Below are 13,289 nucleotides of genomic sequence, written 5' to 3'. Positions count from 1 at the left end.
AAGCAAAGTTGCCATGCAGGAGATGCCGGCATGGGACCAATCAGAATGGTCCCGTGCTGACGAGCCCTGTGATCAGGGCCGGCCTTAAGACAGATTGCGCTCGAGCAAAATTATCATTCAGCGCCCCAAGCCCATCACAAAAAAAATGCCCCGTACAAAAAGTATAATGCCCCACACACAGGGCCGGCGACACCACCCGACGAACCTGGGCAAGTGCCGGGGCCCACTACTCTTGGGGGGACCCACTCGGCCGTCGGGTGCTGACGCTGATGTCATGACTCCTTCAGGAGTGGAATTCCCGGCCAGACCGTTGCCGTCACTCTTTTAGGGGATTCCGCTCCTAGAGCGAGCCCCTGTCTAGGAGCAGAATCCCCCCAGATCGTTGCCGAACTCTGGTCGGGGATCCGCTTTAGGAGGAGTCCCTGATGTCACTATCCATATATAGACAGTGACATCAGAGACTCCTCCTGAAGCGGAATCCCCGTCCAGAGTAATGCAGACGCTCCGGCAGGTTATTCTGGTCCTGGAGGTGCCCCCGATGTCAGGGGCTCCTCTTGGAGCAGAATCCCCGACCAGAATGTTGCCGACGCTCTAACCTGGGATTCCACTCCTGGAGAAACCCCTGACATCACTACCCATAAATGAACAGTGACGTCAGGTGCTCCTCCAGGAGAGGAATCCCCGGCCGGAGCATCGTCAACGACTGGCTGGGCATTCTACTCCTAGAGGGAGCCCCAATGGCACTAGGAACAGAGAGGGGGGCTGTGTGGCACTAACTGGGAGTGGGTCTGTGTGGCACTACCTATGAGAAGGGCTGTGTGGCAGTACCTATGAAGGGAGCTGTGTGGCACTACCTACAGGAACTGTGTGCCACTATCTACAGGGGGCACTGTGGCTCTATCTACAGAGGGCGCTGAATATATGAGGGCACAAACTGGGGGCTTAACTTGTATATGGGGGCATAAACAGAGCCTAGCTTCTATATGGGGGCACAAACTGATGTTTTCTGCTGTTCTACTGCCGTCGTGAGTACCCCCGCAAAAGGGCCTACTAAGTCTGTGTAGCCCAAGGGCCCACGTAAACCTGGGACCGGCCCTGCCCCCACGGTATAATGCCCTATACAGTGATCCTACACAGGATAATGCCACTTTAGCATTTATGGACAGTGACGTCACTGGCTTCTCCTGGAGTGGAATCCCCGGTCACAGCGTCGGGGATTCCACTCCAGGAGAAGCCCCTGACGTCTCTATCCTTTTATTGACCGTGACGTCAAGGGCTTCCCCTGGAGTGGAATCCCTGGTCACAGTGTCGACAACACTGTGGACGGGGATTCTGCTTCAGGAGTTGCCCCTGATGTCACTGTCCATATATGGACAGAAACATCAAGCGCTCCATCCAAGAGCGGAATCCCTGGCCACAGGGGGATTCCACTCCCTCAGGGAGCTACAGTGGCGCAAGCAGATAGCAGTGCAGGGAGATACCTCCCTGCTCCGGTATAGTGGTGCTACTACCGCTGAAGCACCCGCAGTGGCTGCTAGTGGCATCACCGGTCATGAGGGCACCCGTGCCACCTGTCGGGACAGTCCCATGGCCGGCGGTGCCGCTATAGCGGCTACAGCCGTAGCAGTGCCACTGAATGAAGAAGCGCCCGGGTGGAAAGGCGGCTGCTGAGTCAGGCCTGGGCGCTTCTGAAACAAGCAGGAGAAGGGAGCCAGGGCAGTGCCCCTTCCACCTGCTGGAGAGATGCGCCCTCTGCAATGGCACAGGTCGCACACCCCTAAGGCCGGCCCTGGCTGTGATTGGTCAGTCTGTACTGATGAACCAATCACAGTGCAGAAGTATTGTTTTGCCGGCATCTCCTGCTCTGTCAAGCTCAATTGTGTCCTGGAGCTTGACAGAGCCAAACACTGTGGAAATGTAGTTAAAAAGTGAAAGTAAAGCTGGAGATCAGTCCCCCCACTAGCTGATAAAACACCACAACCACCATCATCTGGTGATCAGTGTCACCAGACCTGTCATCGCCTCTCATCAGACCTGTCATCGCCTGTCATCACCAGTACCCAGCTTTATACCCTTAGATTGCCCATTGCCCGTGGTCACGGTTAGGTAGCAATGACACTGCTCACTTAGAATTTGGTAGGTAGGTAGGGTATTCCCACTCTGAAATACAGCAGGGTCACTGGTGGGCGCTCCGCTCCCATTTTTAAGTTGAAATATAAAAATAAAAAAAAAACGTCATCAGAACTGTCATCACTAGTTAGAAATATAAAATATGGCCCAAAGGCTTTACACCGCTGAAGAGGAATACCAAATGTTATGCTCAGATACGGACTCCCCACTGAAAAAAAACAGAGGCACCAGAAAAGATGCCGCGTGTGCTCCAAACAAGGCATCAGGAAAGACATGAGATATATGTGTGAAACGTGCCCCACAAACAACGGATTGTGTCTTCAGTGTTTTAAAATTTACCACACTTCTTTAGATTTTTAATTTTCTTTTTTCTTAATTCTTCATCCACCCTTCTGTCTTGCATATTGGACATAACATTTTTGTTTTCCCATTATAAAATTAGTAAAACCCCCAAATAAACTAAATATTCTCCCTATACCCAGTACACTATACCCTGTAGGCAGCTGGACTAGTAATAGAGGGAGTGTCCCTCTAAACCTGGTTGTAAAGCTAGTTATGATGATAAAATTCAGAATAGATGTGTTACCTCAACAAAAAAAATTAATACCATTAAGAGGTGTCCGTCACATAGTAACAATTCTCATTATACCACTAGATGAATACCATGAGAGGTGTCCGTCACATATTCACAATTCTTCTTATACCCCTAGATGAATACCATGAGAGGTGTCCGTCACATAGTAACAATTCTCATAATACCCGTAGATAAATACCATGAGAGGTGTGCGTCATATAGTAACAATTCTCACTATACCCCTAGATGAATACCATGAGAGGTGTCCGTCACATACTAACAATCCTCATAATACCCCTAGATGAATACAATGAGAGGTGTGCGTCATATAGTAACAATTCTCATTATACCCCTAGATGAATACCATGAGAGGTGTGCGTCATATAGTAACAATTCTCACTATACCCGTAGATGAATACCATGACAGGTGTACGTCACATAGTAACAATTCTCATTATACCCCTAGATGAATACCATGAGCGGTGTGCGTCACACAGTAACAATTCTCACTATACCCATAGATGAATACCATGAGAGGTGTCCGTCACATACTAACAATTCTCATTATACCCCTAGATGAATACCATGAGAGGCAGAAGCATAGCTAGGTTCTCCAGCACCCAAAACAAAGATTCAGTTTGGCGCCCCCCCCCCAACCTCTTTCCCGACATCTCCTTCCCCCTCGCCATGTTTGTTTTCCTTACTAATCAATGACGTGTCATTTCTTTTCCACATTTTTTTAAATGTAACTCAAGCGTAAAAACATTTGTACATTTTACAAGCAATATACAGTGAAGGAAATAAGTATTTGATCCCTTGCTGATTTTGTAAGTTTGCCCACTGTAAAATACCTGAACAGTCTAGAATTTTTAGGCTAGGTTAATTTTACCAGTGAGAGATAGATTATATTAAAAAAAAAAAAAAACAGAAAATCACATTAAAATTATATATATTTATTTGCATTGTGCACAGAGAAATAAGTATTTGATCCCTTTGGCAAACAAGACTTAAAGAAACAGTGTTACCACAATTTTTTTTTTTAATATGTTAAAGATGTTAGTGCTTTATTAAAAACGTTTGGATTAATTTGTGTGTTTGTGTGTTACTTTTTCTTATTTTTACACTTTTTCTTCCCTATGGGGGCTGCCATTTTTTTTCTCCATTTCTGTATGTGTCGATTAACGACACATACAGACATGGAATACGGCAGCTCCAGTCCCATAGGGACTGCGAACGGGGCCCGTTCCATCCACTAACATGTACGCCGCTGTGTGGGAACGGCGCATGCGCCGCTCCCACACAGTTCAATTTGAAATGCGCGCCGTCCGGCGCCATTTTCCTGTGGACCGGAAGTCGCGGCCGGACAGTAAGATTACTACTTCCGGTCGCGGCTTCCGGACTTGTGCACATGGAGCAGCGGCAGCAGACGGAGCGGATGGACCGGAGGGAGCGGCGGCGACTGGAGCAGGTAAGGGATTTCTATGTATGTTTGTGTTTCAGTGTGTGTTTACTACTGTATGTAAACCTTCTACACTGTGTGTTAGCTCAAAAAATGGCGACACACAGTGTAGGAGGTTAGACCGTTCAAACCCCTCGTTTCTCCCGGCACTAGCCAGGATAAAGGAGGGGGAGATGCTGAGAGCTCACTAGAGCAAGGGCTTTTTACCCAATTTTGCAGCATAAAGCAATGTGGTTGCTTTACCACATGCAATGCTGCAATTTTGGGAATGGCTCCATCTAGTGACCAGTAATTGGAAATATTATAAATTAGAATCCAATTTATAATATTTCCTGACTCGTGAAAAAAAAAAAAAAATTAGAACAATGTTTAATCACCTATATACTAATTGTTTAACTAAAAAAAAAAAAACATGTTTTGCTGGCAACACATTCCCTTTAATACTTGGTGGCAAAACCCTTGTTGGCAAGCACAGCAGTCAGACGTTTTTTGTAGTTGATGATGAGGTTTGCACACATGTTAGATGGCATTTTGGCCCACTCCTCTTTGCAGATCATCTGTAAATCATTAAGATTTCGAGGCTGTCGCTTGGCAACTCTGATCTTCAGCTCCCTCCATAAGTTTTCGATGGGATTAAGGTCTGGAGACTGGCTAGGAGCCCCAGATCGATGTCGATTGACAGTCATTTTGTATGTCTTCCATTTTCTTACTATTGCACCAACAGTTGTCTCCTTCTCACCCAAAATAATGTCATGTGTTCCCAGGCACTAAATTGTTTACACTGTGTACTCACCACTGTCCTGTGGCTTCTTTTGCTCTGCAGTGCTCTGCTCCGGTGTGTCTGCTCCCTCTCTCCAGACAGACTGCTGCGTCATGGACGGTGCGGTGCTGGCGCCCTCCTCTAAGTTGCGCCTGGGGCACATGCCCTGTCTGCCCCCCCAGCTATGCCCCTGTGAGAGGTGTCCATCACAATTCTTATTATACCCCCTAGAAGAATATCATGGGAGGTGTCCGTCATATAGTAACAATTCTCACTATACCCCTAGATGAATACCATGAGAGGTGTCCGTCACATACTAACAATTCTCATTATACCCCTAGATGAATACCATGAGAGGTGTGCGTCATATAGTAAGGGTATGTTCACACAGAGTCAGCAAAAACGTCTGAAAATCCAGAGCTGTTTTCAAGGGAAAACAGACCCTGCTTTTCAGACGTTTTTTGACCAACTCGCATTTTTCGCGGCGTTTTTTACGTCCGTTTTTGGAGCTGTTTTCATTGGAGTCTATGAGAAAACAGCTCCAAAAACGTCCAAAGAAGTGTCCTGCACTTCTTTTGACGAGGCTGTATTTTTACGCGTCGTCGTTTGACAGCTGTCAAACGACGACGCGTAAATAACAGGTCGTCTGCACAGTACGTCGGCAAACCCATTCAAATGAATGGGCAGATGTTTGCCGACGTATTATAGCCCTATTTTCAGACGTAAAACGAGGCATAATACGCCTCGTATACGTCTGAAATTTGGCCGTGTGAACATACCCTAACAATTCTCACTATACCCGTAGATGAATACCATGACAGGTGTGCGTCACATAGTAACAATTCTCATTATACCCCTAGATGAATACCATGAGAGGTGTCCGTCACATACTAACAATTCTCACTATACCCTTAGATGAATACCATGAGAGGTGTCCGTCACATAGCAACAATTCTCATTATACCCCTAGATGAATACCATGAGAGGTGTCCGTCACATAGTAACAATTCTCATTATACCCCTAGATGAATACCATGAGAGGTGTCCGTCACATAGTAACAATTCTCATTATACCCCTAGATGAATACCATGAGAGGTGTGCGTCACACAGTAACAATTCTCACTATACCCCTAGATGAATACCATGAGAGGTGTCCGTCACATACTAACAATTCTCATTATACCCCTAGATGAATACCATGAGAGGTGTGCGTCACACAGTAACAATTCTCACTATACCCCTAGATGAATACCATGAGAGGTGTCCGTCACATACTAACAATTCTCATTATACCCCTAGATGAATACCATGAGAGGTGTGCGTCACACAGTAACAATTCTCACTATACCCCTAGATGAAAACCATGAGAGATCTGTCCGTCACATACTAACAATTCTCATTATACCCCTAGATGAATACCATGAGAGGTGTGCGTCACATATTAACAATTCTCATTATACCCCTAGATGAATACCATGAGAGGTGTCCGTCACATACGAACAATTCTCATTATACCCCTAGATGAATACCATGAGGGGTGTGCGTCACATACTAACAATTCTCATTATACCCCTAGATGAATACCATGAGAGGTGTCCGTCACACAGTAACAATTCTCACTATACCCCTAGATGAATACCATGAGAGGTGTCCGTCACATACTAACAATTCTCATTATACCCCTAGATGAATACCATGAGAGGTGTGCGTCACACAGTAACAATTCTCACTATACCCCTAGATGAATACCATGAGAGGTGTCCGTCACATACGAACAATTCTCATTATACCCCTAGATGAATACCATGAGAGGTGTGCGTCACATATTAACAATTCTCATTATACCCCTAGATGAATACCATGAGAGGTGTCCGTCACATACGAACAATTCTCATTATACCCCTAGATGAATACCATGAGAGGTGTGCGTCACATACTAACAATTCTCATTATACCCCTAGATGAATACCATGAGAGGTGTCCGTCACACAGTAACAATTCTCACTATACCCCTAGATGAATACCATGAGAGGTGTCCGTCACATACTAACAATTCTCATTATACCCCTAGATGAATACCATGAGAGGTGTGCGTCACACAGTAACAATTCTCACTATACCCCTAGATGAATACCATGAGAGGTGTCCGTCACATACTAACAATCCTCATTATACCCCTAGATGAATACCATGAGAGGTGTGCGTCACATAGTAACAATTCTCAATATACCCCTAGATGAATACCATAAGAGGTGTCCGTCACATACTAACAATTCTCATTATGCCCCTAGATATATTCCTTGAGGAGTGTAGCTTCAAAAATTAGGTTACTTCTGTGGGGTTTACAAATTTTTGGCGTCAAACAGCAGTTTATTACCACATATGGCGTATTTCCGTAATCGGGAGAAATTGCTTTACAAATGTTGGGGTGCTTTTTCTCCTTTATTCCTTGCAAAAATTAGAAAATTCGATGTTTTTTCAGAAAAAAAATAGATTTTCATTTTCACAGAGTAATTCAAATAAATTTAGCAAAAAAACTGTGGGGTCAAAATGCTAACTATACCCCTATAAAAATTCCTTGAGGGGTGTAGGTTCAAAAAAAATTGGGTCACTTTTGGGGGGTTTCCACATTTTTGGCACCAGAAGACTATTCAAACCTGATATGGTGCCTAAAATATAATCTAAAAAAAAAAAAAAGGAGGCCCCAAAATCCACCAGTTGCTCTTTTGCTTCTGAGGCCGGTGTTTCAGTCTATTAGCACACTAGGGCCACATGTAGGATATTTCTAAAAACTGCAGAATGTGGGCAATAAATATTGAGTTGCGTTTCTCAGGTAAAACCTACTGTGTTACAAAAAAACTTATTACAAGTGAATTTTGTAAAAAAAAAATAATTTGTAAATTTCACCTGTAAATACCTGCTTTAATTCCTGTGAAACACCTAAAGGGTTAAAATACTTTCAAAGTGGGGTGTTTTATGGGGGTTTCTAATATATATGGCCCTCAAAGCCACTTCAGAACTGGTCCCTGAAAAAATAGCCTTTTGAAATTTCTGCTGCTAAAGATCTGCGCTTTGTAACGTCCTAGAAGAATAAAAGGACGTTCAAAAAACTATGCAAACATAAATTAGACATACGAGAAATGTTAACTAGTAATTATTTTATGTGGTATTACTATCTGTTTTACAAGCAGATACATTTACATTTAGAAAAATCATAATTTTTGAAAATTCTCTCTAAATTTTGGTGTTTTTCCACAAAGAAATAATGAATTTCTCAACCAAACTTTTCCACTAACATAAAGTCCAATATGTCACAAGAAATCAATCTCAGAATCGCTTGGATAGGTAAAAGCATTCCAAAGTTATTACCACATAAAGTGATACATGTCAGATTTGAAAAAATCGGGTTAGTTTTTAAAGCCAAAACAGGCTGTGTCCTGAAGGGGTAACCTAGCCCGTCTGCCGCCTGAGGCGAACTATAAAAAGGCGCCCCCCCCAAAAAAAAATCTATCAGAGTTTTCTCATTCCTAGCTTTACACATCAAACACACAATATATACATTTTTTAAATAGGAAAGCATTTGATGTTTATTTGTTAGGCCCTGTTCACATGGAGTATTTTGACGAGTTTTTGGGCGCGAAAACCGCTCCGCAAAACTAGTCAAATACCGGCCGAAAATGCCTCCCGAGAAAGAAGGGACATGCCCTATCTTTGCACGTTTACGCCTCTGACCTCCTATTGACATCAATGGGAGGCAGAGAAAGGGTATTTCGCTGAGTTTTTTGCCCGTAGCACTCAATGGCCGCGAGCGAAAAACGCGGTGATAATCGCGGCAAACGACGTGCAGGAAGGACAAAATTTGCCTCGAAATCCCAAACAGAATTTTGAGGCAGAATTTTCCTCCTGCAAAAAACTCAATGTGAAGATAGCCTTAAAGTGCTGTTTGAAGTATGGAAAATATTTAAAGAATTCTTCTTACTGCCAATCAGTACAAATAGTACAGTCTGCCCTGCCCCATATCTTTCCTCGGCAGCCAGTCTCATTTGCGGCGTGACTCTCTGCAATTACATTCAGGCCAGTCCAGGACGGATCGCGCTTAGCGCTGTTTTGAAACGGCACGTCCTGGGCTGGTTTCTTTGCTCTACCTGCTGTATTGTAGTGGTCTGCCTGTGCTGGCTCGATGCCAGTGGTGGATTAATATGATCATTGGCCCTGGGCTGTACACAAGTTATGGGCCCACATCCCACACGTAAGTATCACCTACATGTCAAAGTATATCACATGCCACTCTGCAGACTGTCTCTTAGCCTGATCATCTGCTGCCACATTAACACTTCCCCACAACAGTAATTTACATAGATTGTAAGACCAAAATTACAAATAATACCCCCATACTGTTACTGAATAATACTCCATACTGTTACTGAATAATACCCCCATACTGTTACTGAATAATACCCCCATACTGTTACTGAATAATACCCCCATACTGTTACTGAATAATACCCCCATACTGTTACTGAATAATACCCCCATACTGTTACTGAATACTACCCCCATACTGTTACTGAATAATACCTCCATACTGTTACTGAATAATACCTCCATACTGTTACTGAATAATACCCCCATACTGTTACTGAATAATACCTCCATACTGTTACTGAATAATACCTCCATACTGTTACTGAATAATACCCCCATACTGTTACTGAATAATAACCCATACTGTTACTGAATAATACCCCATACTGTTACTGAATAATACCCCCATACTGTTACTGAATAATACCTCCATACTGTTACTGAATAATACCCCATACTGTTACTGAATAATACCCCATACTGTTACTGAATAATACCCCCATACTGTTACTGAATAATACCTCCATACTGCTACTGAATAATACCCCCATACTGCTACTGAATAATACCCCCATACTGCTACTGAATAATACCCCCATACTGCTACTGAATAATACCCCCATACTGTTACTGAATAATACCTTTATACTATTACTGAATAATACCCCCATACTGTTACTGAATAATACCCCCATACTGTTACTGAATAATACCCCCATACTGTTACTGAATAATACCTTTATACTATTACTGAATAATACCCCCATACTGTTACTGAATAATACCTTTATACTGTTACTGAATAATACCTCCATACTGTTACTGAATAATACCTCCATACTGTTACTGAATAATACCCCCATACTGTTACTGAATAATACCTCCATACTGTTACTGAATACCTCCATACAGTTACTGAATAATACCCCCATACTGTTACTGAATAATACCTCCATACTGTTACTGAATAATACCCCCATACTGTTACTGAATAATACCCCCATACTGTTACTGAATAATACCTTTATACTATTACTGAATAATGCCCCCATACTGTTACTGAATAATACCTTTATACTGTTACTGAATAATACCTCCATACTGTTACTGAATAATACCTCCATACTGTTACTGAATAATACCTCCATACTGTTACTGAATAATACCTCCATACTGTTACTGAATAATACCCCCATACTGTTACTGAATGATACCTTTATACTATTACTGAATAATACCCCCATACTGTTACTGAATAATACCTTTATACTGTTACTGAATAATACCTCCATACTGTTACTGAATAATACCTCCATACTGTTACTGAATAATACCTCCATACTGTTACTGAATAATACCTCCATACTGTTACTGAATAATACCCCCATACTGTTACTGAATAATACCCCCATACTGTTACTGAATAATACCTTTATACTATTACTGAATAATACCCCCATACTGTTACTGAATAATACCTTTATACTGTTACTGAATAACACCTCCATACTGTTACTGAATAATACCTCCATACTGTTACTGAATAATACCCCCATACTGTTACTGAATAATACCTCCATACTGTTACTGAATAATACCTCCATACAGTTACTGAATAATACCCCCATACTGTTACTGAATAATACCCCCATACTGCTACTGAATAATACCCCCATACTGCTACTGAATAATACCCCCATACTGTTACTGAATAATACCTCCATACTGTTACTGAATAATACCTCCATACTGTTACTGAATAATACCCCATACTGTTACTGAATAATACCTCCATACTGTTACTGAATAATACCTCCATACTGTTACTGAATAATATCCCCATACTGTTACTGAATAATACCCCCATACTGTTACTGAATAATACCTCCATACTGTTACTGAATAATACCTCCATACTGTTACTGAATAATACCTCCATACGGTTACTGAATAATATCCCCATACTGTTACTGAATAATATCCCCATACTGTTACTGAATAATACCCCCATACTGTTACTGAATAATACCTCCATACTGTTACTGAATAATACCTCCATACTGTTACTGAATAATACCCCCATACTGTTACTGAATAATACCCCCATACTGTTACTGAATAATACCTCCATACTGTTACTGAATAATACCTCCATACAGTTACTGAATAATACCCCCATACTGTTACTGAATAATACCTCCATACTGTTACTGAATAATACCCCCATACTGTTACTGAATAATACCCCCATACTGTTACTGAATAATACCCCCATACTGTTACTGAATAATACCCCCATACTGTTACTGAATAATACCTTTATACTATTACTGAATAATACCCCCATACTGTTACTGAATAATACCTTTATACTGTTACTGAATAATACCTCCATACTGTTACTGAATAATACCTCCATACGGTTACTGAATAAAACGACCAAACCATGATCACATATTACTACAACATAGTGTCAGAAAAAACCCACCATACTGTTAGTGAATAAATCACACTATATATAGACCAATATTACCACCATATAGTGACCTTATAGAGGTAGATGCCAGTTATACACAAGATATCTGCAGACCATATAAGTGATTACAGTATAGTTATATCGAGTGACTATTGTGGCAAATTTACGTTTTTTAAATTTTTATACTGCTTTTTTTTGGTAGGTTCCGCTGGAGCGTTTGGACTACGTCGTAGATTCATTGGACTATTCCGATGATCTACTTTTTTTTAAAAAAAAAAAAAATGGTGAAAGAGGGTTGCATGGGGGAGTTTAGATTTCAATAAAAGTTTTTCTTATGTCTGTTTTTTTTAATACTTTATTATGGCCTTGGTAATGGCTGCTGTCTGATTGAGAGCGTCCATTACTAAGAAGGCGCTTAGTGTTAGCCAGTAAAAAGGCTATCACTAACCCCTATTATTACCCCGGTTCCCACTGCCGCGAGGGGAGTACGATCCAGTACCCGACCATCTGAAGCGACAGTAAGGCAGCAGGGCGGCCACAGGATGGTTTTACCAGGCTGGGAAGGGATAAAAAACGTGGCCCTTCCCACGCTGGTGATGCTAGGCTGCAGCTGCTTTATTGTATCTGGCTGGTTGTGAAAAATAGCGGGAACCCCACGTCTTTTAAAAAAAAAAAAATAATAGAAAAAAAATTATGTGAGATCCCCTCCATTTTTCATAACCAGCCAGATACAATAAAGCAGCAGCAGTCTAGCATTACCAGGGTGGGAAGGGCCATGGTTTTTGGCCATTCCGAGCCTGATAGTACCAGCCTGCGGCCACCCAAGTACCCTTCACTTCAGATGGTCGGGTGCTGGATCGTACCCAGCTCTTCCCGATACTCCTGGTGGCGGTGGGTACCGGGGTAATAATAGGGGTTAGTGACGGCCTTATTACTGGCTAACACTAAGCCCCTTCTTAGTAATGGACGCTCTCAATCAGACAGCAGCCATTACTAAGGCGGTAATGAAGTATTAAAAAACAGAGACATAAAGAAATGTATTTTATTGAAATGACAACTCTTCCACACAATCCATTTTATTAAAAAAAAAGAAATAAAGCTTAAATCAGCGAAGTAGTCCAACGAATCTACGACGTAGTCCAAATGGTCCAGCGGAACCTGCAAAACAAAAATTAGCAGTATGAAAAATAAAAATAAAGCTGGCTGCCCCCACAGACGTACAAACATATGAATAAATAGCTACCTTCGGAAACATATTAAAATAATTAGAAAAATTAGGCCCATAAAATAAAACATATCAAATAAAAAAAAATAATTATAACACCTTTCTTTTAAAGAGAACCTTTCACCTCCCCATACATGTACAGCTGAGTGCAGCATGTAATGGGGAGGGCCGCACAAACTCTGGGGCACTTTACATTTTTTTCCTAGCCTCCTTCGTTATTTAGATATCAGTGCTGTAATATTTGACGCCCGATATTTAAATAACCCCATGAACTGTCAATGGGGAGGTAATTGGCAAGG

General features: G+C 42.0%; 1 protein-coding gene across 1 annotated transcript in view; it reads right to left on the bottom strand.

Moving 5' to 3' along the window:
• Window positions 1-13,289, bottom strand: part of ALDH8A1 (aldehyde dehydrogenase 8 family member A1) — a 30,655-nt gene that overhangs the window by 9,470 nt on the left and 7,896 nt on the right. The window lies entirely within an intron of this gene.

The sequence above is a fragment of the Rhinoderma darwinii genome, chromosome 4, assembly GCF_050947455.1.
Source record: "Rhinoderma darwinii isolate aRhiDar2 chromosome 4, aRhiDar2.hap1, whole genome shotgun sequence".
In the NCBI taxonomy this organism is placed as follows: domain Eukaryota; kingdom Metazoa; phylum Chordata; class Amphibia; order Anura; family Rhinodermatidae; genus Rhinoderma; species Rhinoderma darwinii.
The sequence above is the reverse complement of the archived record's forward strand: the minus strand, read 5'-3'. Positions and strand labels throughout refer to the sequence as shown.